General features: G+C 46.0%; 1 protein-coding gene across 1 annotated transcript in view; it reads left to right on the top strand.

The window, feature by feature from the left end:
• The window catches only part of PPP2R3A (protein phosphatase 2 regulatory subunit B''alpha), a 411,391-nt gene that overhangs the window by 115,965 nt on the left and 269,910 nt on the right, over positions 1-25,516 (top strand). The window contains exon 2 of the mRNA XM_063915513.1: positions 5,390-5,495. The gene's annotated coding sequence lies outside the window, so the exon portion shown is untranslated. The remainder of the gene's footprint in view (positions 1-5,389; positions 5,496-25,516) is intronic.

Raw genomic sequence — 25,516 nt, 5'->3', positions numbered from 1 at the left:
GTGTCTGTTTTATCCTGTCTATTAGATAGGAAAAAACAGACTCCCAACTGACTTTTCAAACATTTGAATCTCCCCCTGTGTGTCTACTATTGTGTTCTGCAGCAGGCTGCCATGTTAGGAGGAGGTGCCTCTCTTACTGAACAGACAATATAAGTGACAGGTTTGTAGGCTTGCTCTGCTGTATAAAGGTGAAATTAGTATCAATAGTGCGCTATCTCCAGTAGGACTCAGGCGCTTAACAGATAGTGCAGATGTACTAAGCCTTGGACAGAGATAAAGTACCGACCAATCAGCTTCTATCAATTCTCAAACGCGGTCTGTAACATGGTTGATAGGAGCTGATTGGTTAGTACGTTATATCTCTCCACTTTATTACTCTCCAAGGTTTAGTACATATGCCCCCTTGAACATAATATAGTATAGAAACTATAGACATAATAAAGAGCTTTAGCTTTGTGTGAAATACAGAGCCCATGGAGATAATACAAATGGTGTGGCAACCATTTTGGGTCATAGGTTTGCAAGGGTTATTTATCCTAACCATGAAGTGGATCCAGGTGAGCCATCCATTTTAGGTGCACTCCAGGGGATTACACTGCACAGGATAGGCAGTCATTCAGATGTGGAAGCAAACCAAAAAAGCAAGTAACTTGGCAAAACCATGCTGCACTGCAGGTGGGGCAGATGTAACACTTGCAGAGAGATTTAGATTTGGGTGGGGTGAGTCCAATCTGAAATATAAATGGCAGTGTAAAAATCAAGCTGTCTTAAATGCAAAAGCAGACAGTATCTACCCTGCACAGAAAAAAGTCTAAATGTATTTCCTCCCATTGCATTGCACCATGGTTTGTTCCAGATGCAAACTTATGTGCTTTTACTACCCTGTTTCCAAATCCAAAACAGGCTCTTTAAGCGGGTTACGCAATGCATCCCACCATCAACGCATGCATATCTGCATTTATTAATGCCATAACCATGAATATTTCAGCAAAGGACACCTCTCCCAATGAGAGCTGTCCTTTATGGTGTGGGGACATCTGGGTTTGTGACCTGGGAGTTCATCTGCGCATACGTCGTATGATTCATGTGCCGCAGGAGGTGCTGGGAGGGATGCGATTGGATCTCTCTGAGGGCAATGTGAATAGAAGCCCTTTAGGCTTCTATTGGGTAACAACATCTTTGGCATTTTCGGAGGTTTGACTGTAAAATAGACTTTGATGCATCCTGTCCTGTGTCCTCTCATCTATTGCATTGCAAGCTGGCGACCCTTGTAATTCACTCACAGAAATCCTCTTGCTGTGTCTTTCACTATTTTAACATATCATTTTACATGATTAATACAAACACCCGATGACACTCAGGGTAAGCTTCAGTAAAACATACTGACCATAGGGGTAATTCAGACCTGATCGCTCGCTAGCGTTTCTTGCAGCGCTGCGATCAGGTCAGAACTGCGCATACGCCGCAATGCGCAGGTGCATCGCACAGGTACAAAGCAGTTCGTTGTTCTGCGATGGGGTTGTGCGAATAATCCATTCACACGGGCGATCGCAAGGTGATTGAAAGGAAGAAGGCGTTTGTGGGTATCAACTGACCGTTTTCTGGAAGTGGTTGGAAAAATGCAGGCGTTCCCAAGCGTTTGTAGGGCGGGTGTCTGATGTCAATTCCGGTCCCGGACAGGCTGAAGTGATCGCAAGGGCTGAGTAAGTCCTGGGCAACTCAGAGACTGCACAAAATCTTTTTGTACCGCTCGGCTGCATGTGCGTTCGCACACTTGCACAGCTAAAATACACTCCCTGGTGGGCGGCGACTCTGTGAACGCAGGACTGCAAAAAACAGCTAGCGAGCGATCAGGTCTGAATTACCCCCCCGTATCCCTTGTCAGTGACCGAATGTGACATTCAGGGCGAGCACAGAGTAGCTTGCGCCTCGTAATGTGCTATTTGAGATCCCTCTCATGGGGGAAATACGGAGAGAAGCGGATAGGTTTCTATAGGGTAATGACATCTACAGATAGCTTTGCCCGCTACTTTCAAGCTCCGCAATATATATCGCATTTTGGTGCATAGGCAAGTAAAGAAAATCATTTTTTTGAGGATTCCCACGTTTAGCATTGCTGCATCCCACCCACAATGATAGAGAGAGAAATCCAAGGTGAGATCCTGACAAGTTCCTCAGAACCGTGCATTTTTTCATTCTATACAGAGCATCAGGCGAGCCATGTTGGGTTACAAATGTGTCAAATCAAAATGCCCGTAGAAATTACAACAATGCCAAATCATCTAGTAGAGCCTTAATTAAGCATTAGTTAAATTAAGTATGATTTCTGTAGAATTGCAGTAAAGATGCATGGAAATGCAGCAGCAAAACGGGCCGATCTGCAGTGGAAGAATTTCATGTGATAAAGCCTTTGAATTGCGCGTTTGCTTTGCAATTCATGGAATTCTGCACTGCATTTGTAAATTTGGCAGCCTCTGTAGCTTATAGGTAGAGGAAGAATCTCTGGTGGAACAAAAATAAGGGGTGGACCAATAGTGAAGGAGTATTTCTGTGCAGAATATTGGAACATTTAAGGTCACATTTTGCCAGATTAATGTGCAAAGTTCCGCTCCAAGGTGTCATATGAAATGGATATTTAGCAGAACAGTTTGTAAAATTTCCTTTGTGCCTAGTTTGGGGAATATTGTGTCATTTTACAGACGGGCGAATGTTCCACTGTAGTCTACGAAAGATATTTCATATTGCCTAGGGAGAAGGAATGGTATGGCAAATTTCACCTTTCACCTCTGTATATATATATACATACACATACACAAGCAAATTCTGGCAGCACTCCCAGGTATTGGTAACTAAGTCCCGGTGCCCTCCTAGACCCGCAGAGCCACGAGTCAATAATACAGTCCACTGTAGGCGGCACTCTGGTAATAAAGATGCAAACCAGCAGGTTGTGGCAACAATGTTTCGAAGTTTATTCTTCGTCCTCAGGTTACAAATAACAGTGAAAAAATACATACCTTTTATTCCCCCCACATGTGCAGTGAGCTCCGGCGTGGTTCCGGCGTTCTGACGCCCACAGATGACGTCATCATGCCTCCCCGCCTACCAGCAGCATCACACTAAATCCAAATCAATACATCAATATCACAACGGACATCCATAGATTGCTCATGAATGTTATGGAATAACGCATACATTTAAAAACATATTTAAAAACAACAACATATCAGGTGGACACAGATGCGGTACATATGCAAGAGAGATATATATATATATCTCACACTTCTGCGGCACTCAGAAAAAAACGACTGTAAGGCAGGTCTCCTGACCATAAGTGTGACTGTATGTAATACCCCTTTCACACCGCCCAATGCCGGATCCCACCCGGGAATTGGAAACAGGTCCTTCCCGGTTGGGATGCGGCATTGGACGCTGCTGCTGCTGGCTTCCCCGACCCGGCAATATGCCGGGCGGGTTGCCATAGCAGCGGGGGGCGGAGCCGGCAGCGGAGGCATTGCTGGGAGATGAGATCATCTCCGCGCCGCCTCTCCCTGTTGTAGTGAATGGGTCCAGAGTTGATGCCCATTTACACTGCCATTGACATGGTATTCAACCCTTGAAGGGAAAAATCGTCAGTTAAGTGGTTAACGGTTGTACGTAGAATTGTAATAGCTGTTAATAGAATGGGTAGCTGCATCAGGTATGAGTTTTTGGAAAACAAAGGGTCTGATTCAATTCCAAGAGCTGCACATGATTTGCTTTCAGAAGATTGTGGGAATGCCACTAATGAGAGCAACATTGCTCACTCTACTGTGCACCCTTAGCAGGTGCTATACTGTAATTCCAAGTAATGTGTGCACATTGCTCTGAATTTAATTCTCTCCGGAGTTATTTGTATAAGGAGGAGTTTGAAAGTACATGATTGGATGGAGTTGTTTGTGGGTAATAATTATGATATCTAGCTGTGCTGGTCATTGGGAATGCATTTGTAATGTGAATATACCAAGGTTATTATGTAGAAGAGAAGAGGTTTTCCTTTCCACGTCCCACTGGTGCAGCGACTCATGGAACAGATCTTCTTGTTGCCACCTTCTTTCTGCACAGTCTGTTACGTCAGGCCTGTTGGATGTTGACGGATTAAGATCAGACCTTGCTGACACATCTCAAGTGTTTGTCATGAATACATTTTCTGTTAATTTACTGGAGGACTCGAAATATGCTCTGCTCTCTGTCAGACTCCTCTCTCCCACATAGCCCTGGATTGTGAGTTTTACACGTATCTTTGCCTCCTTTCATCCTGTGCCAATCGGCCCTGAAAAGTAAAAGTGCTGCATTGGTGGCAGGAACCTGGTGCTGATTAATCTGTTCTATTTTGCACATGGACTGCGAAACTTGGTGATGATGACTTCAAGACGGTCACGTGTGTAGAGGGCGGCGGAATAGTTCTTATGACATGTATAACATTATGGGCGGTATTCAAATGATAAATCATGCTAATCTCCTTTCTAAAATGAACCCCATTATCACGCATATCGTGCCCATAGTAACCCGTTTTAGCTGCGTGAAGGGTTAGGGTGCCTCGCTGCCTCGGGCGTAGCGAACTGAAATGATGATACCACACGCGTCAGCAGAAACAGAACAGGTGTGAAAGGGGGTGGAAAGAACTGAATACCACCCTGTGTGTTCTAAGCTTTGCTGGTCATATTCATACTCTGGATTCAGGTGCACAATACCAAGGTGCAGCTAGATATAGGCAGGCATGCAAAAAGCCATTTTGTCCCCTCTTCCTTTAGACAGAAGCCCAAATTCGATCTGATTTTAAGAAATGTATGGTTCTGCAGGGATCCGGTCTTAAGGTCAACCATTATTGGTCAACATGGCAAAGGTTGACATGAGTTTTTTTTTAAAGAATTTTTTTTTTTTTTAAATAAAACTTTTCCATACTTTACAATTCGCGTGGACTACGATTGGGAATCGTAATCTTGCCCGAAGCATGGCAAGCGAAACAAGCCATGCGAGGGGACACGGTGCAGTAGTTGGGGTTCCCGGTCACTTGATGAAGAAAACGACACCCAATTTTAAAAAAACCCTCATGTTGACCTTTTTCCATGTCGACCTAATGACCGTGTTGACCTATTTCAGGTGACAACCTACTCATTGTCAACCAACGGTGGGCGACCTAATGACTGTCGATTTAGTTACTGTCGACTCAACGATTCACACCAGGTTCTCCGGGCCGGACACACTTCTATGTGCCATTGCTATGATGTGTTTTATTACTTAGGAATTATAGTTTGCGAAATAAAACGGCAAATGTTTTCCCTGTTGGAATACTCAGATTTGTTTCCCCTTTTTTTAAATGTGATGTTTTTTTGTTGTTTTTTTTTTAAAGGAGAACTTTTTATTGCAACGCCTGCTCCAAGGGACTATGGAAAAAGTTATGAACTGTGCAGAGGAACAAAGCTGCTTCTGTCTGACTGCGGTGCTGCAGTAATCAGGTTTGTCAATTGTCTATTTAGTACGTTGCAGTCATCATTGTGTCCTCAGTGGTTTGATTGTGTGTTTAGAACGGAGGGGTCACAATTACTGAACAGAAACATTGTGGCGTAAATGGAAAATCTAACTGTACCATTGCCACTGATCTCTGCTCAAGTACTTCTATGTGTGCAGTAGACAATGTCTGGAACAAACTTGCCTGGAAAAAGCATAGAACAATTAGAAGGGAGCAGTTTTTGGCGTGCAAGTTACTGTCCGACAGGTCCTATGCATAGTGCATAACTGTCTGAGCAATCTGCTGAAGGTAAGCTAAATGATCTGGTCCTGTCACACTATGGTGGATACACTCCTTACGGGAGGCATTTGATATGCCGGCTGTCAGGATCCTGACAGCCGGCATACCAACAACTGTGCCCCCTCTTGGGATGGGGGGGGGGTCCACGACCCTCTTGGAGGGAAAATAAATAGCGTGGTGCGCGTAGCGAGCCCGCAAGGAGATCTTTTGTGCTCGTCCCACTGCCGGCATGCCAGCAGCCGAGATCTCGGCACCGGTATGCTGGGCACCTGGTTCCCGAACGCCGGCATACCGTAGTAGACTTCTCCATACACTGTGTCCAGTTATAGTGAACAGGAACCAAGTTTTTAAATGACATGAAATAAGCATTGTTAAGGAGAACATAAACTCTGGGTTCCTGGGGTAGGAATTACTGGACGCGGAGCACTTGCGTGATGCAAGTATTGTATAGATCACCTGTTTTTTTGTATATTGCATGGATATTGTTGGAGCAGATTAAGGGTTCTATTTACTAAGCCTTGGATGGAGATAAAGTCAACGGATATAAAGTACCAGCCAATCAGCTCCTAACTGACATGTCACAGGCTGTGTTTGAAAAATGGCAGTTAGGAGCTGATTGGCTGGTTTGTTATCTCCATCCAATTTATCTCCATCCTAGGCTTAGTAAATAGACCCCTAAGCTTCTGTGTGGCAGAGAAATCACATAGTATAGTTACAAATGTCCTGTCTTGTGTAGGTGATGGTAAGCAAACTTGATTACCTGAGTAGGTTTCCCCTTACGCTATGTGAGCCTAAGGTGGGGGTGCATGGGTGATTTCCACAGTAGTGCTTTATGCCTGACTTATTTCCCCAAAAAGATTGTTTCACTGTAGAATTTTCCTGATTTCATCTAAATGTTCTTTTATTACTGTCTGACTAAATCAGTCATCGTGATGTCATTATATAATTCGGAGGGGATGGCAAGCTCTTGCTTGTATGGGAGAGACTGCATCAATGGATATTGTGGAAGGGTTGACCAAAACTGGGCGACCCTTACACAGGTGGCTGTGACCTTCACAGGAGATGTTGTCTGGACATTTTAACATTAACCTACATAGTGCACCCAAGACGGGTAACTTGCCTGGTTCTCTCGTGTAGAATAAACCATACAATGAATCTGATGATTTTGTAAAGGTGGGTGCACACTAGGCTATGTGCTGTATGAGCGACGTTGCCTAGTGCTTCCACTTCCGGGCTGGGGCGGTCGGCGGCAGTGCGTGCAAACCATATCAGTCAGTGACGTCATGCCGCGGCCGGGCGGTGCATGCAGTTTTTGTCCGACAGTACAAATTAAGGTGCATGCACGGCCGAAAGCGAGGGTCGTTAACGACCCGCGTGGCCGCGCATCGCTTGGCGGCATAAACACTTAGCGATAAATGAAATGACGTCGCTCAAGATGGGTCAAAATGAGTGATATTGTTTAATTTATTGCTAAGTGTGTACCCACCTTAAGGCTTGTGTATTATGATTGTGCTCTGTAGCACCCCCATTACGTGTCCCCTCCTCCAGACATTGCCTCTTCACCTATTTAATGTGCCCAAGATGACCGCTTTGACTGTTACCTTAGTGGACAAATAGTCCTTGGAAATTATGACCCAAAATGGCTGCCTGATTTCTGTGTTATGTTCATGATTTTTTGTATTTTGTGGAAATATAAACTTCTGTATTTTGTTCATGATTTATGTAAAGCGCATTGAGTCCTTTTGGAGAAAAGTGCTATATAAATATAAATTCTTAGTGATGATGTTATCTCCAGACAGTGTGTGACAGTGGACGTTAGCAGGGATTGGAGAAACGGTTTAACACACGCAGACATAGTTCTATGGCACAAATGTATTAAGCCTTAACAAAAGTTACAGTGATAAAGTACCAGCCAATCAGCTCCTAACTGTCATTTTTAAAACACCGCCTGTGACATGGCAGGAAGCCGATTTGCTAGTCATTTATTACTCTCTATCCGTCAACACTTTCTCTTGTTAAAGCTTAATACAATTGGGCCTATGGGTGATGAAAAGTTCCTGATCCAACCTCTTTCATGTTTTCCCCAAGAAGACCTGTCATTTTTATATGCTTAATATTGAAAAATGATACTTCCATCCCTATGATCATTACATATAAGTTTTAGCTGTAGTTTGAATAAGTGATGCTGGAAGGCACAGACTTTTCTCTCTTGGAACAAGGTGTGGTCCCTGGGAACATGATCTCTTGCTGCATGCGGCCCCTTATGTTTCTAGGCATTAAAAATGTTTTGATCTTTTTTTTCCTCAGTTGCTAAGTAAGATTTAATTCACTGGGGTAGCAACAGAAAGCTGAATAGGAAGATGTTGCAATGCATCTTGACAAGCTGGGGCTAAGTGGGGCAAGATCTGCATTAAACCTGGAAGCCTTCCAGCTCACAGAGCGAGATTGTATTTCCACTCTTCTGGTCTCAGATCTTCTTAACCTACTCATTGCAGAATCTGACTGTGAGCTGTTGAGATGGCATTCGGCAGCAAAATTAACCTCTGCCTCCTTGTACATTGGGCTTATCCAGCTCGTAACTCTCCATGGGATCTATTCAATACAGCATGCTGATAATAGCCCTGGGATGGAGGTCCTGGAGCTATTCAATTCAGCTCGCTGTTATGTCAGGGAATGTAGTTACTCGCGCCTTTAAACTGGGTGGTTAATAGGGGTGGCACTTGATATGCCAGCTGTCGGGATCCCGGCGCTCGGCATACCGGCGCCGGAATCCCAACAGCCTGCATACCGACAACGGTTTTCCCGCTTTTTTTTATTTTTTTACTTGTGTAATTTTTTTATTGAAGTTTTTCAGCGAAAAACAAAAAACATTAAATACAGACCAAAACTCCAAACAAAACAACAACAAAAAAAGAAAAGAAAAAGGTACAGGAAAAATACAGCAAATAATGCAATCTATGTCACATAGATAAAGATAATAAGTGTCACGACAATCTCGCAAATTCACATACTAAGCCTCAATCAGTTAGAGAATAGTGCCCCAGCTGCAGCCAGACAACGGTTTTCCCTCTTGGGGTGTTCACGACACCCCTGGATAGAGAATAAATAGCATAGCGCGCCACCGTGCCCGCAAGGGTCTTTTTTGCGCTTGCCCTGCTGCCGGTATGCTTGGCGCCAGGATCCTGAGCGCCGGCATACCGTAGTAGACCCGTATAGTATGGCTATATGACGGTCCGCATACTTAATTGATGTTACATGTATTTTGCAGCATCAGGTGAGATAATGGACATGTTGAAATATCTCTTCATTTGTGGAGCGGCTTCTCCTTCCTAAAAAAACTGATCATTTCTTGCATCATGGAGGTGTTGAAAATGTTTGATACTACAGTTGTGTCCGCCATTGTTGTTTGTTGAGGTCGTGTTAAACAGTCTTTCTAGTTTATGAATGCGGAGTGTCTTTTTGTTTGTCTGATTAATATGATATGCGGCATGTGTATATTCTGTGTGACTACAGCTGTATCAGTATACGAAATGCTATGTTACAGTTTCAGCAGCTGTTTTCCACACCACGTTTCATTGTGATGAATTTACAGACTCATTCGCCACTAGTTAGCGCCCAAACGGAGCTATCTAATTGTAGCTCCGTTTAGGCGCAATGGCTCCCGCCGTCTTCATTTCAGATCACCCGCCCTGGTGGTGGCAAGCTGAATTGTGCATAAAGAGACTCATTTGAATACCGCTCAGATTATACACGTACCATATTAATCAGCGTAGTCTGCTTAGGAGTCCCATTTGCATCGCACTGGGAAGAAGATGCATTTTTTTGGGAAAAAGATGCCCCGAAGCTGGCCGAGTCACACAGAGGATAGATGAGTAAGGACACTTATGTACGTCCTGTTCTTAGTTTGATTCATTTTTCTGCCTTGGGGTGCACTGGCATTCTATCAAAGTAAAAGGTGGAGGCGCAGATTTGTGCCAAATTGTCTCTGGTTACTCCTATTATGCATAGTCCCAGCCTGTCCATACACAACAAACATTCTATGTAATGACAGAAGTCTATGGATACATATGTACTCTATATGCTCTCAATGGGGCTGATTCAACTGTGGTGTGCGCAACCTGCTGACCCTTTAAAGGAGTGGGCGTCTTTCAGAGCTAGTCAGTTAGTTATTTCTCCGATAGACGCCCATTACCCGCGGCACACACATTTTTCTCAGTCTCCAGAGGTGCGAGAAAAATGCGTTTTAAAGTCCGTAGTTTGGGCGCACCAATCCAGTATATTAGATTTCCAAACGGCATTTTTAGACTGGTTTAGCCGCTTTGCACTGCTAAACCCGGAGCTGTCAGCCATGTAAAATGCTAATAGGCATCTGATTGGAGGAACAATTTAATAGCTCCGATAGAGGGCCCTTTAGTATAGATGCCCAGCTGGAGGGAGCCCAACAATTGAATCGGCCCCCGTATGTCCTTTCCTTAGACAACTGGTAAAACTGCTTGTAAATTGTTTCTTCTAAAATTTACTTTCATTTTTGGTAGTGGACAGAAGTACCACCATCTGACCCTGTGTAGGACAGATTCCTTATTTTCCAGTGTAATAAAAGGCTAACGCTGCTCCTTCCATTTATGGGGGAATTGAAATGTTTTAGCGCTGCGGCCAGTAGATGGCGCCCAATGGAACTATTCAAGTCTTGCTCTGTTCGGACACGCACAGCCGCCAGCACTAACATTACTGTTATGTTGTTCTGTCACTGTGACAGGCTGGTAACTTGTTGTTGTTGTTGTTGTTGTTATTATTTATTATGTGTTGGTTGCCTTTCCTAGCTGTTGTGATAAGCTGCTGACCCTTTCCACCTAAGTCACTCTCACGTGAAGTCCAACGTCCTGGCCTTCCCTGCTTTCTAGAGTGCAGAGATTTTTATTTACATGCCGAGTCATAAATAGTCCCCATGGTTTGTCAATTTTAGTGGTGTCATTGCATGAAATGGTAATATAGTTCACCTATTAAAAGGTTTTGCAGTCTGAAAAGTGAAATGACTGTATTTTAGGCTCTTGTTTTTGTCCGTTAAAAAAGACATGCCTAATTAAGCAGGAAGACTGGAACATAGAAGTAGATAATTAAATCTGGTTAAATTTCACCCATAAAGTCAGTCTTTTCACACTGGGAGAGAGTTCACATTCTGCGCTCAGCATACTGCTATTTTATTTTCCCACTGTCAGGTGACTGTGGGCTGGAAGCCATCTACCTCCTGCTCCGAGAGTGTGCTAAGCAAGGCCATGTCTGCCTGCGGTTCCCTGCTGACAAACCTAATATTCACTTAAGACCTGCTCTAGTTTTATATTATATTATAATAAATATATATATGTATATGTGTGTGTATGTGTGTGTGTGTGTGTATATATATATATATATATATATATATATATATATTTTGTCTTGCACGGCAGTAGTGAATGTGGACACTTGTCTATATGCAGAGTTGCATACACATTATCAGTGGGCCTAATTCAGACCTGATCGAAGAATTTTGCACGGCTACGATCAGCCACCCTGACATGCGGGGATGACTGCACAGGGCTAGTCTGCCCTGCATGTCTGGCCCTCCCCCCGCCGCACTGGTACAAAAGCATCGCACGGCGGCGATGCTTTTGTACCTGAAGAAGTAGCTACCTACCAGCGCAGCTCCTGCGCACTGGCAGGGAGCTACCAGTCGCTCTCCGGGTCACATCGGCTGTGTGTGATGCCATGCATGTCGCTGCAGCATGCCCCGCATGGTCCGGGCACGCCTGCGTTGCCCGGACCGCTCCCCCAAAACGGAGGCTCAACGCCGCTCGGCCCGCCCCCTCCCGTCCAGTGAACGCCTCAGTCAGGCAGAGATGCCGATCGCATCTGCATGCGCAGTTCAGACCTGATCGCCCGCTGTGCTAAAATGCACAGCAGCGATCAGGTTTGAATTAGCCACAATGTGCACATGCACCAGTCCTATCCCCAGAGGCGGATTGGCCACAGGGTTCACAGGGAAGATTCCCGGTGGGCCGATGCACCCGTGGGACCTGTTTTGTTTGAGGACATGTGGTCCTTTTTATAGACATAATGAATAAGATGCAAAATAATTTGCATATATGAAAATGACTTTGCCACTTAGCCTGTGATTACAGATGATCTAGTGTATGCTCTGTCTGCCTGCTTGGCTGACATATAAGATTGAGAGAATAGTGATTGGGATATGGTTGGTGTAATAAGCAAGAAAATATATCTTTTTAAAGAATTATATAGTTTCCTAAATTCTGAAGGTGTATCATATAATGTGCTCATAATATTTAATTTTATTTATTTTTAACTTCCCCCTTGATGCTGGACATGCCCTGGAAAGTCTTGGGGGGAGGGTGCTGCTGCCATGGCCCATGGCTAGACCTTACACCTCTGGTGCTGCCCAAGTGGGGCCACTAGTACAAATTTTTCCAGGGCCACTTTTTGTTCCCAATCCGCCCCTGCCTATCCCTGATTCAGGACATTCCACCAACACGCCCTCGCTACGCGTAGCCTGTGTGCTGAGTATTCTGTTGGCAAGAACAAGAGAAGTGGCTTTATGCTGTTGTCAAAGCATACAAAAAAAGAAACATGGTTGTCTGAGCACTGAGGGGAAGTGAAATCTGTAGCATTGTTCCCAAAGTGCAATTTATTTCTACCTATCATACTGTCCCCAGGACAACCAGCTGTGCTGAGTGTATTTCACCTGGGAACTTCAGTCACACAATGCATTCAGTCACCTAATACAGTACAGTAAATTTGGTGCTGCTTTAATAATTATAAAAGTGCTAACAGGTCTGAGGCATTGTGTATAAGTTTCAGTACCGGGATAGGCGCTGGGTTGTGAGCTGGCAAACTCCCTCTCTGTTTCTCTTACAGGCTTTACTGTGGGTCTGTCCCCTATAGCCCAGTGTGATCGCGGGTGTCGACATGTCTGAGGCTGAGTGCTTTTCCCAGGAGGAGGCTGGAGTGGGGACAGAAAAGTCTGTGGGAGTGACCATGTCGGCACCGCCGACGGCTGATTGGGTAAATGTTTTGAGTGTTTTGAATGCAAATGTGGCTCGATTAAATAAGAGATTAGATAAATTTGAGTCTCAGACCCAGACATGGAGAAAATCCATGGAGGATGCATTATCACAAGTTCAGACCCCCTCGGGGTCACAGAAGCGTTCATTTACCCAGATAGCGGATACAAATACCGACACGGACTCTGATTCCAGTGTTGACTATAGTGATGCCAGATTGAATCCTAAACTGGCTAAGAGTATTCAGTACATGATTGTGGCGATAAAAGACGTATTACATATCACGAAAGACCCTGCTGTTCCTGATACTAGGGTCTGTATGTTTAAGGGAAAGAAACTTTAGGTGACGTTTCCTGCCTCTCATGAACTGAACGCTCTTTTTGAAAAAGCTTGGGAAAATCCTGACAAGAAGTTACAGGTTCCCAGGAGAATTCCGGTGGCATATCCGTTCCCCTCTGGGGACAGGGAAGAGTGGGAGTCAACCCCCACGGTGGACAAAGCTCTATCTCGTCTGTCCAAAAAGGTGGCGCTTCCGTCTCCTGACACGACCTAAAGGATCCTGCGGCTCGTAAGCAGGAAAATACACTAAAATCCATTTATGTCGCTACAGGTGCGCTGCTCAGGCCTGCCGTTGCATCGGCATTGGTGAGTAGCGCTATTGAAAAGTGGGCAGATAACTTGTCATCTGATATGGATTACCTGGACAGGGATAGCGTTCTTTTGACACTGGGTCATATCAGGGACGCTGCAGCCTATCTAAAGAAAGCTGCGAGAGATATTGGCCTTTTGGGATCAAGGGCCAATGCCATGGCTGTCTCGGCTAGGAGGGCATTGTAGATTCATCAATGGAATGCTGATGCTGATTCTAATAAGGCTATTGAGTCTCTGCCGTTTAAAGGTGGTGTCTTGTTTGGTGACGGCCTCGCTGACCTGGTATCTACGGCTACCGCGGGTAAGTCATCGTTTCTACCTTATGTCCCTGCACAACAAAAGAAAACGCCACACTATCAGATGCAGTCCTTTCGGCCCAATAAATACAAAAAAGGACGAGGGTCTTCCTTCCTTGCTGCAAGAGGAAGGGGAAAAAGGTCACAGGCTGTGGCAAGTTCCCAAGAGCAGAAGTCCTCCCCGGTTTCTACCAAATCCACCGCATGACGCTGGGGCTCCTCTGCGGGAGTCCGTACTGGTGGGGGCACGTTCCCGACTCTTCAGTCAGGTCTGGGTTCGCTCGGCCCTGGATCCTTGGGTGTTGGAAATAGTAGCCCAAGGGTACAAATTGGAGTTTCAAGACGTGCCCCCTAACCGATTTTTCAAATCGGCCTTGCCAGCTTCTCTTCCAGAAAGGGAGGTAGTATGCGCTGCAATACTAAAGCTGTGTCAAAATCAAGTCATTGTCGCGGTACCCCCGTCACAACAGGGGGAAGGCTTTTATTCGAGCCTGTTTGTGGTCCCGAAGCCGGTTGGCTCAGTCAGACCGATTCTGAACTTAAAATCCCTCAATTTCTATCTAAAAAAAATTCAAGTTCAAGATGGAATCTCTCCGAGCAGTGATCTCCAGTCTGGTGGAGGGGGATTGTATGGTGTCGGTCGACATAAAGGATGCCTACTTACACGTCCCCATATATCCTCCACATCAGGCTTATCTGAGGTGTCCTGTTCAGGATTGTCATTACCAATTTCAGACGTTACCGTTTGGTCTGTCCACGGCTCCGAGGATTTTCACCAAGGTTATGGCGGAAATGATGGTGCTCCTGCGCAAGCAGGGAATCACAATTATCCCGTACTTGGACGATTTCCCGATAAAGTCAGACAACATAACAGCAGTGGCGTACATAAACCGCCAGGGCGGAACAAAGAGCAGAGCGGCGATGGCGGAGGCCACAAACGTTCTTCGCTGGGCGGAGAAACATGCAAGCGCTCTGTCGGCAGTCTTCATTCCAGGAGTGGACAACTGGGAAGCCGACTTCCTCAGCAGACACGATCTCCATCCAGTAGAGTGGGGTCTTCATCAAGAGGTCTTTGCAGAAGTGACAAGTCGTGGGGGAATTCCTCGAATAGACATGATGGCGTCTCGCCTCAACAAGAAACTTCAGAGATATTGTTCCAGGTCGAGGGACCCTCAAGCAATAGCGGTGGACGCCCTGGTGACACCGTGGGTGTTTCAGTCGGTCTATGTGTTCTTTCCGCTTCCACTCATTCCAAAGGTGATAAAGATCATAAGAAGAACAAGGGTTCAGGCGATACTCATTGTTCCGGACTGGCCAAGGAGGGCCTGGTATCCAGATCTTCAAGAATTACTCATAGAAGATCCCTGGCCTCTTCCTCTACGAGAGGACCTGTTACAGCAAGGACCGTGCGTGTATCAAAACTTACCGCAGCTGCGTTTGACAGCATACCGGTTGAACGCCAAATCCTAGCCTGAAAAGGGTATTCCCAGTGAAGTCATTCCCACACTTCTTCAGGCTAGAAAAGCAGTAACGGTGAAGCATTACCACCGTATTTGGAGGAAATGTGTCTCTTGGTGTGAATCCAAGAAGGGTCCTACGGAGGAATTTCAGCTGGGGCGTTTGCTCCATTTTTTGCAAGCAGGTGTGGATGCGGGTCTAAAGTTAGGCTCCATTAAAGTACAAATTTCGGCTTTATCAATTTTCTTTCAGAAAGAATTGGTCTCCTTTCCAGAAGTTCAGACCTTTGTGAAAGGCGTGCTGCACATCCAACCTCCCTTTGTGCCCCCAGTGGCACCATGGGATCTTAATGTGGTGTTGCAGTTCCTGCAGTCTCATTGGTTTGAACCTTTACGTAAGGTTGAGTTAAAATTCCTTACTTGGAAAGTAGTCATGCTGTTGGCCTTGGCATCCGCAAGGCGGGTGTCTGAATTGGCGGCTTTGTCTCTCAAAAGCCCCTATTTAATCTTCCATGCAGATAGATAGAGAACTCTACAGCAATTTCTAACAAAGGTGGTTTCATCGTTTCACGTGAACCAACCTATTGTGGTGCCAGTGGCTACTGATGCCTTGGCGGAATCGAAGTCTCTTGATGTTGTCAGAGCTTTGAAAATCTACTGTCGCCAGAACGGCTCAGATTAGGAAAACAGAGGCTCTGTTTGTCTTGTGGGCTCCCAACAAGATTGGGGCTCCTGCTTCCAAGCAGACTATTGCGCGCTGGATTTGTAATACGATTCAGCAGGCTCATTCTACGGCAGGATTGCCGTTATCGAAATCGGTGAAAGCCCATTCTACCAGAAAGGTGGGCTCATCCTGGGCGGCTGCCCGAGGGGTCTCGGCATTACAGCTTTGCCGAGCTGCTGCTTTGGTCAGGATCAAACACCTCTGCGAAGTTTTACAAGTTTGATACCCTGGCTGAGGAGGACTTCTTGTTTGGTCAATCGGTGCTGCAGAGTCATCCGCACTCTCCCGCCCGTTCTGGAGCTTTGGTATAAACCCCATGGTTCTTGAAGCATCCCCAGCATCCTCTAGGACATATGAGAAAATAGGATTTTAATACCTACCGGTAAATCTGTTTCTCTTAGTCTGTAGAGGATGCTGGGCGCCCGTGCCTGTGCGGACACTATCTGCAGTACTTGTTTAATAGTTATTGCTTGTGTTACACTAAGGTTGTGTTTCGGTTATGGTCAGCCTGTTGCTGATTTTGTTCATGCCGTTGACTGGACTTTTTGCTAATGCCATGTTGTACGGCATGTTTGTGGTGTGAGCTGGTGTGTATCTCACCCTTAGTTTAATAATAAATCCTTTTCCTCGAAATGTCCGTCTCCCTGGGCACAGTTCCTGTAACTGGAGTCTGGAGAAGGGGCATAGAGGGAGGAGCCAGTTCACACCCATTTAAAGTCTTAAAGTGCCCATGTCTCCTGCGGATCCCGTCTATACCCCATGGTTCTTGAAGCATCCCAAGCATCCTCTACGGACCAAGAGAAAAGGATTTACAGGTAGGTATTAAAATCCTATTTTCACACCCCCTCTACACACACAAGCCTTACACATAACAGCCACAGTAGTGTTCCTTACACATAATGTCTCCAGTATAGTGCCAGATAGACATGATATGCCCCCCAGTATAGTGCCAGATGCATGTATGCCCCCCAGTATAGTGCCAGATGCATATGCATCTATTATTATATGGGTGGACTGGTGGGGGGCACATTCAGCACCACACTACTTACTTCATAAATCATAGGCAGGTCGGCAGGGACATCAGAGCCTACATCAATAATAACACTCAGCTCCGCAGTAGTCATCGCAAACAATCGGGCATCCACGACCACTCCTCTCCTGGCCGCACACTGCAGTGACCACACCACTATGAAGTGGTGTATCACACTGTGCGCAGACAGGGACGGCCTCAGCGTCTGACGACAGGCGCTGCACAGCGCATACACTGTAATTCCTGGCCTGCCGTCAGCACTCCCCCTCATCGTCACAGCCACTGCTAGGAGGCGTGCCGCGGGACGGACGCTGCGGCTGTTTTTAGCACCTGGCTCCATGCTCCAATATGGCGGTGACAGATAGCGGCACCCATTAAGTGTGGCGCGGCAGCTCTATTGGAATGTGCGTGGAGCCAGCCCTGCCCTCACACAATATAATTACGTTTAAAAGGAAAAGAAAACGGTCTTCTGTAACAATGCCAATTTCCAAATGCAGCAGTTACTGTAGATGATGTAGCATCGTGGTGTAGTCAGCACTGATGGGGACTGAAGTAGTGTGTAGTGTTCCTGCTAGGCTGTTTCAGCAGGGTGCCACATTTTTGAAATGTGAAAATGCACCCTGCGCTTTTCCAGTGCACCCTGCAGGATCATAACCTGCCCCCTTGCATACTAAATACAACAGTCACAGTGCATGTTACAATGTAGTTGTCTACTCCTTGCCAACCTCTGAAATTGGAACACAATTTGAATTGGGATGCATTTCATTTACCGGCTGTCTGTATCCTGGCGGTCAGGATACCAACGCCGTAATCCCGACAGCTGACAATGCCGGCAGCCGGAATTCCGTCGTACCAGGGCTATTCCCACTCGTGGGTGTCCACGACATCTATAGAGTGGGAATATTATTATTATTATTATTATTATTATTATTAGCAGCAGTTTCTTATATAGCGCAGCATATTCCGTTGCGCTTTACAATTAGAACAACAGTTATAGAACAAACCTGGGCAAAGACAGACAGACAGACATAGAGGTAGGAAGGCCCTGCTCGCAAGCTTACAATCTATAGGGAAATAGGCATTGATGCACAAGGATAGATGCTACCTGTTACATAATGGTTCCCCAGATTGCTAGGTTCTTAATGGGTTGTACGATATGATCAACCAGCAGTGTTGGAAGACAAAATGTGAGGTTATGTGGACTGTACAGAGGGGATGTAACTGGATAGGGAAGCATTGAAGGTTATGTGTGTGGGTCTGGAATTTGGTAGGCTTGTCTGAAGAGATGAGTTTTCAGGGAACGTTTAAAGGTTTGGAGACTAGAGGAGAGTCTTATTGTGCGTGGGAGGGCATTCCACAGAGTGGGTGAAGCCCGGGTAAAGTCCTGTAATTTTGAGTGGGAACAGGTAATACATGTGGATGAGAGACGCAGATCTTGTGCAGAGCGGAGAGGTCTGGTAGGGAGATATTTTGAGATGAGTGAGGAGATGTATGATGGTGCAGTTTGGTTAATAGCCTTGTATGTAAGTAAAAGTATTTTATATTTGACACGGTAGAATACCGGTAACCAATGGAGGGACTGACAGAGCGGATCAGCAGATGAAGAACGTCTGGCAAGGAAGATTAGCCTCGCAGCTGCACTTAAAATGGATTGAAGTGGTGAGGGGTTTGGGAAGACCAGTAAGGAGACTATTACAATAATCAATGCGGGAGATGATGAGTGCATGGATTAGAGTTTTTGCAGTGTCTTGTGTAAGATAAGGGCGTATTTTGGATATGTTTTTAAGGTGCATGTAACATGATTTAGAGACAGATTGAATGTGTGGAACAAAGGACAGATCAGAGTCAAGAATGACACCTAGGCAACGAGCTTGTGGGGTAGGGTGGATAGTTGCATTGTCAACAGTTATGGAGATATCAGGTTGGTAGCTACTCTTGGCTGGTGGGAAAATAATTCTGTTTTGGAAATGTTGAGTTTGAGGTGGTGAGATGACATCGAAGATGAAATGGCAGACAGGCATACAGTGGCACGAGCCAATACAGATGGTGACAAATCTGGGGAGGATAGGTAGATTTGAGTATCATCAGCATACAAATGATGCTGAAATCCGAAGGAGCTGATTATTTTACCAAGAGATGAGGTATAGATTAAGAAAAGCAGAGGACCTAAGACTGAGCCTTGCGGTACTCCCAACTGATAGAGGTAGAGAAGAGGAGGTAGAATCAGAGAAGTGAACACTGAAAGAGCGATTAGATAGGTAGGATGAGAACCAAGTAAGGGCTGTGTCTTTAAGACCTAGGGATTGTAGTGTTTGTATGAGAAGAGAGTGGTCAACAGTGTCAAAAGCAGCAGAGAGATCTAGAAGAATAAGTAGTGTGTAAAGGCCTTTTGATCTAGCAGTGACTAGATCGTTCACTACTTTGGTCAGTGTGGTCTCTGTGGAGTGTTGGGCACGAAAGCCTGAGTAAAGTGGGTCCAATAAGTTGTGTATAGAATAGGAATAGATCCTGTGGTGAGCGCAGCGAGCCACTTAGCCCACAGCAAGGCGAGCGCAGTGAGCCTTCAAGGGGACTCTTAACTGCTCGCCCCGCTGCTGGCACTCTGGCGGGCGGGATGCCACTGTCGTATTGACAGCCGGCATCCTATCTGCCGGTAAAACATATTGAATCCTTTCAGAGGATGGACCGTAAAGGCATATACACACTAGACGAGAAAGTAAAAGATATCGCTCAGAAGGGCCGATCTGAGCGAGATCTCTTACAATCTCGTCTAGTGTGTACACTCAGTGGCTGCGCATTGTTATCGACCCCCTCCCTCATCTGAACATGGACAGACGAGGGAGGTCCTCGTTAATGACAACCATGCTGCAGATGCATGGGTGTCGTCTCCCGTCCCCCCCCCACCTGCCGTTGCTCACTTCCCCGCTGGCACTCATTTAGTGTGTACGGGCCTTAAATGCTATCACTGATGTGGCTGCCTGCACAACACAGCACTCTGACAAAAGAGTGAAAGAACAGGGTAAGCAGTGAGCATGTACTGCTTACAGTATTTCCCTAGTAGAAGAGGAGACTTTTATTTTGTACCTATATGTTTTAACCCTCTGCTCAACTTTTCTGTTTTATAACAAATAAGGATTATAACTACTTCAGCACTGGAGGAGACATTTATAATCTACTTATTATGTATATGCTACAGCCATTCTTTCATGAAGACTGCACATATACAGTATTTTTCTCATTAAAGATGTTGGGTGTTACATGGGTGTCCTATATATATGCAGGGGTATATGATACATTAAGGGAAAAGTATATGTATAAAAATGATAAACATATGTGCTATGCTTTGTGCGCAAAGCATCACGTAGAAAATGTGCCGCCCTCTATGATCAGCACCCTGCCTAGAGTGACCACTAGGGTGATAGGAGGTTTCCTGCTGTACAGACGTGAGATGGACCAGTCCGGTACTGCTCAGGCTGCATAGTACAGCTCATTACAGGTGCAGCTGAAGTTCTGCGTTTGTACATCCCTCTATCTTCTTCACCTTGTCACGGAATAGTGTACTAGTTGTAGTATTCTTCTCACAGGCTACATCTGTAATTTATCAGCAAGTTTCAGCCTCTCATGTTCATTGCAAATGCAGACTCCTATTATAATTTGTTAGACTTGTGGCAAGAAACAGTCAGTGTATTTTGTAAGCTCATATAATAGTTGTATGTTTACCGGGATTGCTGTGTGCTGCAGTGTACGGCTAGGACGGGGATGCTTGGGAAGACTGTCCTTATCGGACTATGCCAGCTATGTGCACATGACGAGCTACATTTCAAATATAGAAGAAGATAGCAGCTAGTGATACGTCCTGGATAATCTCTGTGTGACTTGTTGTTGTGGGTATCTGAGCTTAAGAGGTGGCATGGCTATTGTGCTGCTTGTATTGGTCACAAATTGGGCATTGCGTGTTACCATAAGATTGGCACTTAAAATGATGCCGTTTTAAATAGATCCTAGATATTCTATTACTCATACCCCATTCTGCTTATAATTATCCGTGTGTTTCTAACGGTGTCAGGGGCAGTTATAAACATGGTGTGGTGCCCATAGCAAGCTGTGAGATTTCAGACACCATTTTTTTGCAGCTCCGTTTAAAAACAAAGTAAATGTCTGGGTGAAATATCCAACATCAGGTTCTGTGCGCTGTTTTTAATAAATGTCCCTTGTCCCTCACGCTGTTGTTATGCCTGATTCCCCATTCTGCTGATCCGATCGGCAGACATCGATGATTGGTGATCTGTCTGTGAATTGGCAACAAAACAGCATGTTAAAAATCCCTGACTCACCGGACTCAATAATTTTATGTCCGGAATTAAGGGTTTCCAATACTTTATGTTGGATTTCCCCGATCTCCCCCAACCAAGGCATTGGCAGAATGGTGAATTGCCTCGATACTGTCTTGATGTATGGGCCCATATGAAAAGGTGGGCTTCCTTTTATTTGTATTTGTTCATTTATTATTTTCTAAACCCATCTGAATTCTTGAGCGGTGATTAATCCCTCATATTTGCGAGGTAGCACAGTATAGTAGCGATGCAACAGCCTTCTGTTTCCTCTTGTGATGGTGATGTCAGGGAGGGGACCTCTGGCGCACTGTCACAGGGTGGGTTATTGTGGTGCCAGCGCTAGCTGACACGAAGGACATGAATTTTCCCACACAAAGAACTGAGTGTGTGAAAGATGTAAGACGAGGGAAGTGTTTGTTAGAGACACCGACTTGTTCATTGAGAAGTGTGATGAAGTCACAGCAGTGATATTTCACACATCTTCATGTAAAGCATGTCCTGGGAATACTCCACCCACAAACCATGCCAAGTCTATTAGAACTATTGGCTTTATAGAAATGTCCAGCCTCTTAAATACATTTATACTTTTTAAATGTAAGTAAATTGGCGCATCGTGACCATGGTTTCATAATAGAGATGCATTACACACCATAATCTAACTGCGTCACTGTGATGGTAGCTTTCAAAATCTCTGCACCGTCCGCTTTGGTTCCCGTCCAGATATTGGTACATCATCCAGATAATTGTACAATGTATTCAATCAACCCATCTGAAAATATTAATCAGTTGGGCATGCCAGCCTACGGACATTTCCCCTGTTCCTTTACAGGAGAGGAACAGGGAAAGGTCTCCTCTCTGGGGCAGAGCGCAGATATAGTGTGGCCAGGACACATACGATATGCCAGCTGCCAAAATACAGACAGCGGCACCTTGATGTTTAATATCCCGACACCTATGGAATACTAAAGCTAACCTTGATCCCTAACCTCCCTATCCCATCTTTCCCGCAGCCTAACCCTAACCGTTCCCAGGGGTGCATAATGGTCCTCCCCCCCCCCCACCCCCCCCCCCCCCCCACCCCTTCCGTCCAGCTTACCAGTGAGGATTTCCGGCGGCTGCTTCATCAGGATCCCGGCGACAGCACTGTGATCCATGTCCGCATTCAGACTGCTGGGATGCCAGAACGCCGGTGTCCTGATCGCATCCTGTGTGGCCATACAGGGGTCTATTTACTAAGCCTTGGATGGAGATAAAGTGCACAGAGATAAAGTCCCAGCCAACCAGCTCCTGTCATTTTTCAAACCCAGCCTATAACATTGCAGGTAGTTGCTGATTGGCTGGTATTTTATCTCCATGCACGTTATCTCCATCTAAGGCTTAGTAAGATATCTCACAGCGTATGCCCATGACATCTGATGGTGTCAGGCTGTCAGATAAGATGTCTGACAGGCATTTTATCTATACGTGTGTGCTCCGCTTTAGTCTTTTATTTAATTCTGCAAGATATGTCATGAAGTAATAATCTAACCTCATATAGAAGTTGGAAACCCTTCTACCTCCTCTTACACCATCTCCCCTGCTGCCCTCTCCTACGGAGGCCTCTCCTTCACCCACACAGTCAGAACTGATGGTCGCCAGGGTGGAGGCGTAGGCGTCCTTCTCTCCCCTAACTGCACCTTTCGTGTCATCCCACCTGAGCCCTCTCTCACCTTCTCCACCTTCGAGGTCCACACTATCCGCCTCTTCTACCCTATTCACCTCCTTGTGGCAGTGATCTACCGCCCCCCTGGCCACTGTTCACCTTTCCTTGACAACTTTGCTGCCTGGCTTCCCCACTTTCTCTCCTCCGACCTCCCCTCTGTCATCCTCGGAGACTTTAACATCCCTATTGACATCACTAATGCCGCTTCCACTAATCTTCTCGCCCTTTCCACCTCCTTTGGACTTTCTCAATGGACCTCCACCGCTACTCACAATCTCGGCCACTCCCTCGACCTTGTCTTCACCCACCGATGTGATCTCTCTGATTTCTCTGACGTACTAGTGGATGCTGGGAACTCCGTAAGGACCATGGGGAATAGACTGGCTCCGCAGGAGACTGGGCACTCTAAAAGAAAGATTAGGTACTATCTGGTGTGCACTGGCTCCTCCCACTATGACCCTCCTCCAGACCTCAGTTAGATTTCTGTGCCCGGCCGAGCTGGATGCACACTAGGGGCTCTCCTAAGCTCCTAGAAAGAAAGTTTATTTTAGGTTTTTTATTTTACAGTGAGACCTGCTGGCAACAGGCTCACTGCATCGAGGGACTAAGGGGAGAAGAAGCGAACCTACCTGCTTGCAGCTAGCTTGGGCTTCTTAGGCTACTGGACACCATTAGCTCCAGAGGGATCGACCGCATGGAACTGGCCTTGGTGTTCGTTCCCGGAGCCGCGCCGCCGTCCCAGAAGCAAGAAGAGGTCCAGAAAATCGGCGGCAGAAGACTTCGGTCTTCACCAAGGTAGCGCACAGCACTGCAGCTGTGCGCCATTGCTCCTCATGCACACTTCACACTCCGGTCACTGAGGGTGCAGGGCGCTGGGGGGGGCGCCCTGAGGGCAATATATGACACCTTGGCTGGCAAATCTACATCATATGTAGTCCTAGAGGCTATATAGATGTAAAATTACCCCTGCCAGTATTCCAGAAAAAGCGGGAGAAAGTCAGTTGAAAAAGGGGCGGGGCTTCTCCCTCAGCACACTGGCGCCATTTTCTCTTCACAGTGCAGTTGGAAGACAGCTCCCCAGGCTCTCCCCTGTAGTTTTCAGGCTCAAAGGGTTAAAAAGAGAGGGGGGGGGGGCACAAAATTTAGGTGCAATATTGTATATACAAGCAGCTATTTGGGAAAAATTCACTCAATATAGTGTTAATCCCAAAATTATATAGCGCTCTGGTGTGTGCTGGCATACTCTCTCTCTGTCTCCCCAAAGGGCTGTGTGGGGTCCTGTCCTCAGTCAGAGCATTCCTGTGTGTGTGTGCGGTGTGTCGGTACGGCTGTGTCGACACGTTTGATGAGGAGGCTTATGTGATGGCAGAGCAGATGCCGATAAATGTGATGTCGCCCCCTGTGGGGCCGACACCAGAGTGGATGGATAGGTGGAAGGTATAAACCGACAGTGTCAACTCCTTACATAAAAGGCTGGATGACGTAACAGCTGTGGGACAGCCGGCTTCTCAGCCCGCGCCTGCCCAGGCGTCTCAAAGGCCATCAGGGGCTCAAAAACGCCCGCTCCCTCAGATGGCAGACACAGATGTCGACACGGAGTCTGACTCCAGTGTCGACGAGGTTGAGACATATACACAATCCACTAGGAACATCCGTTACATGATCCCGGCAATAAAAAATGTGTTACACATTTCTGACATTAACCCAAGTACCACTAAAAAAGGATTTTATGTTTGGGGAGAAAAAGCAGGCAGTGTTTTGTTCCCCCATCAAATGAGTGAATGAAGTGTGAAAAAGCGTGGGTTCCCCCGATAAGAAACTGGTAATTTCTAAAAAGTTACTGATGGCGTACCCTTTCCCGCCAGAGGATAAGTTACGCTGGGAGATATCCCCTAGGGTGGATAAGGCGCTCACACGTTTGTCAAAAAAGGTGGCACTGCCGTCTTAGGATACGGCCACTTTGAAGGTACCTGCTGATAAAAAGCAGGAGGCTATCCTTAAGTCTGTATTTACACACTCAGGTACTAGACTGAGACCTGCAGATAGTGCTGCTGCAGCGTGGTCTGTAACCCTGTCAAACAGGGATACTATTTTGCGAACATAAGACGTCGTCTTATATATGAGGGATGCACAGAGGGATATTTTGCCGGCTGGCATCCAGAATTAATGCAATGTCCATTCTGTCAGGAGGGTATTAGAGACCCGACACTGGACAGGTGATGCTGACTTTAAAAGGCACATAGAGCCTTATAAGGGTGAGGAATTGTTTGGGGATGGTCTCTGGGACCTCGTATCCACAGCAACAGCTGGGAAGAAAATTTTTTACCTCAGGTTTCCTCACAGCCTAAGAAAGCACTGTATTATCAGGTACAGTCCTTTCGGCTTCAGAAAAGCAAGCGGGTCAAAGGCGCTTCCTTTCTGCACAGAGACGAGGGAAGAGGGAAAAAGCTGCACCAGTCAGCCAGTTCCCAGAATCAAAATT

The sequence above is a fragment of the Pseudophryne corroboree genome, chromosome 4, assembly GCF_028390025.1.
Source record: "Pseudophryne corroboree isolate aPseCor3 chromosome 4, aPseCor3.hap2, whole genome shotgun sequence".
In the NCBI taxonomy this organism is placed as follows: Eukaryota; Metazoa; Chordata; class Amphibia; order Anura; family Myobatrachidae; genus Pseudophryne; species Pseudophryne corroboree.
This window is presented reverse-complemented; position numbering and strand designations above follow the sequence as displayed.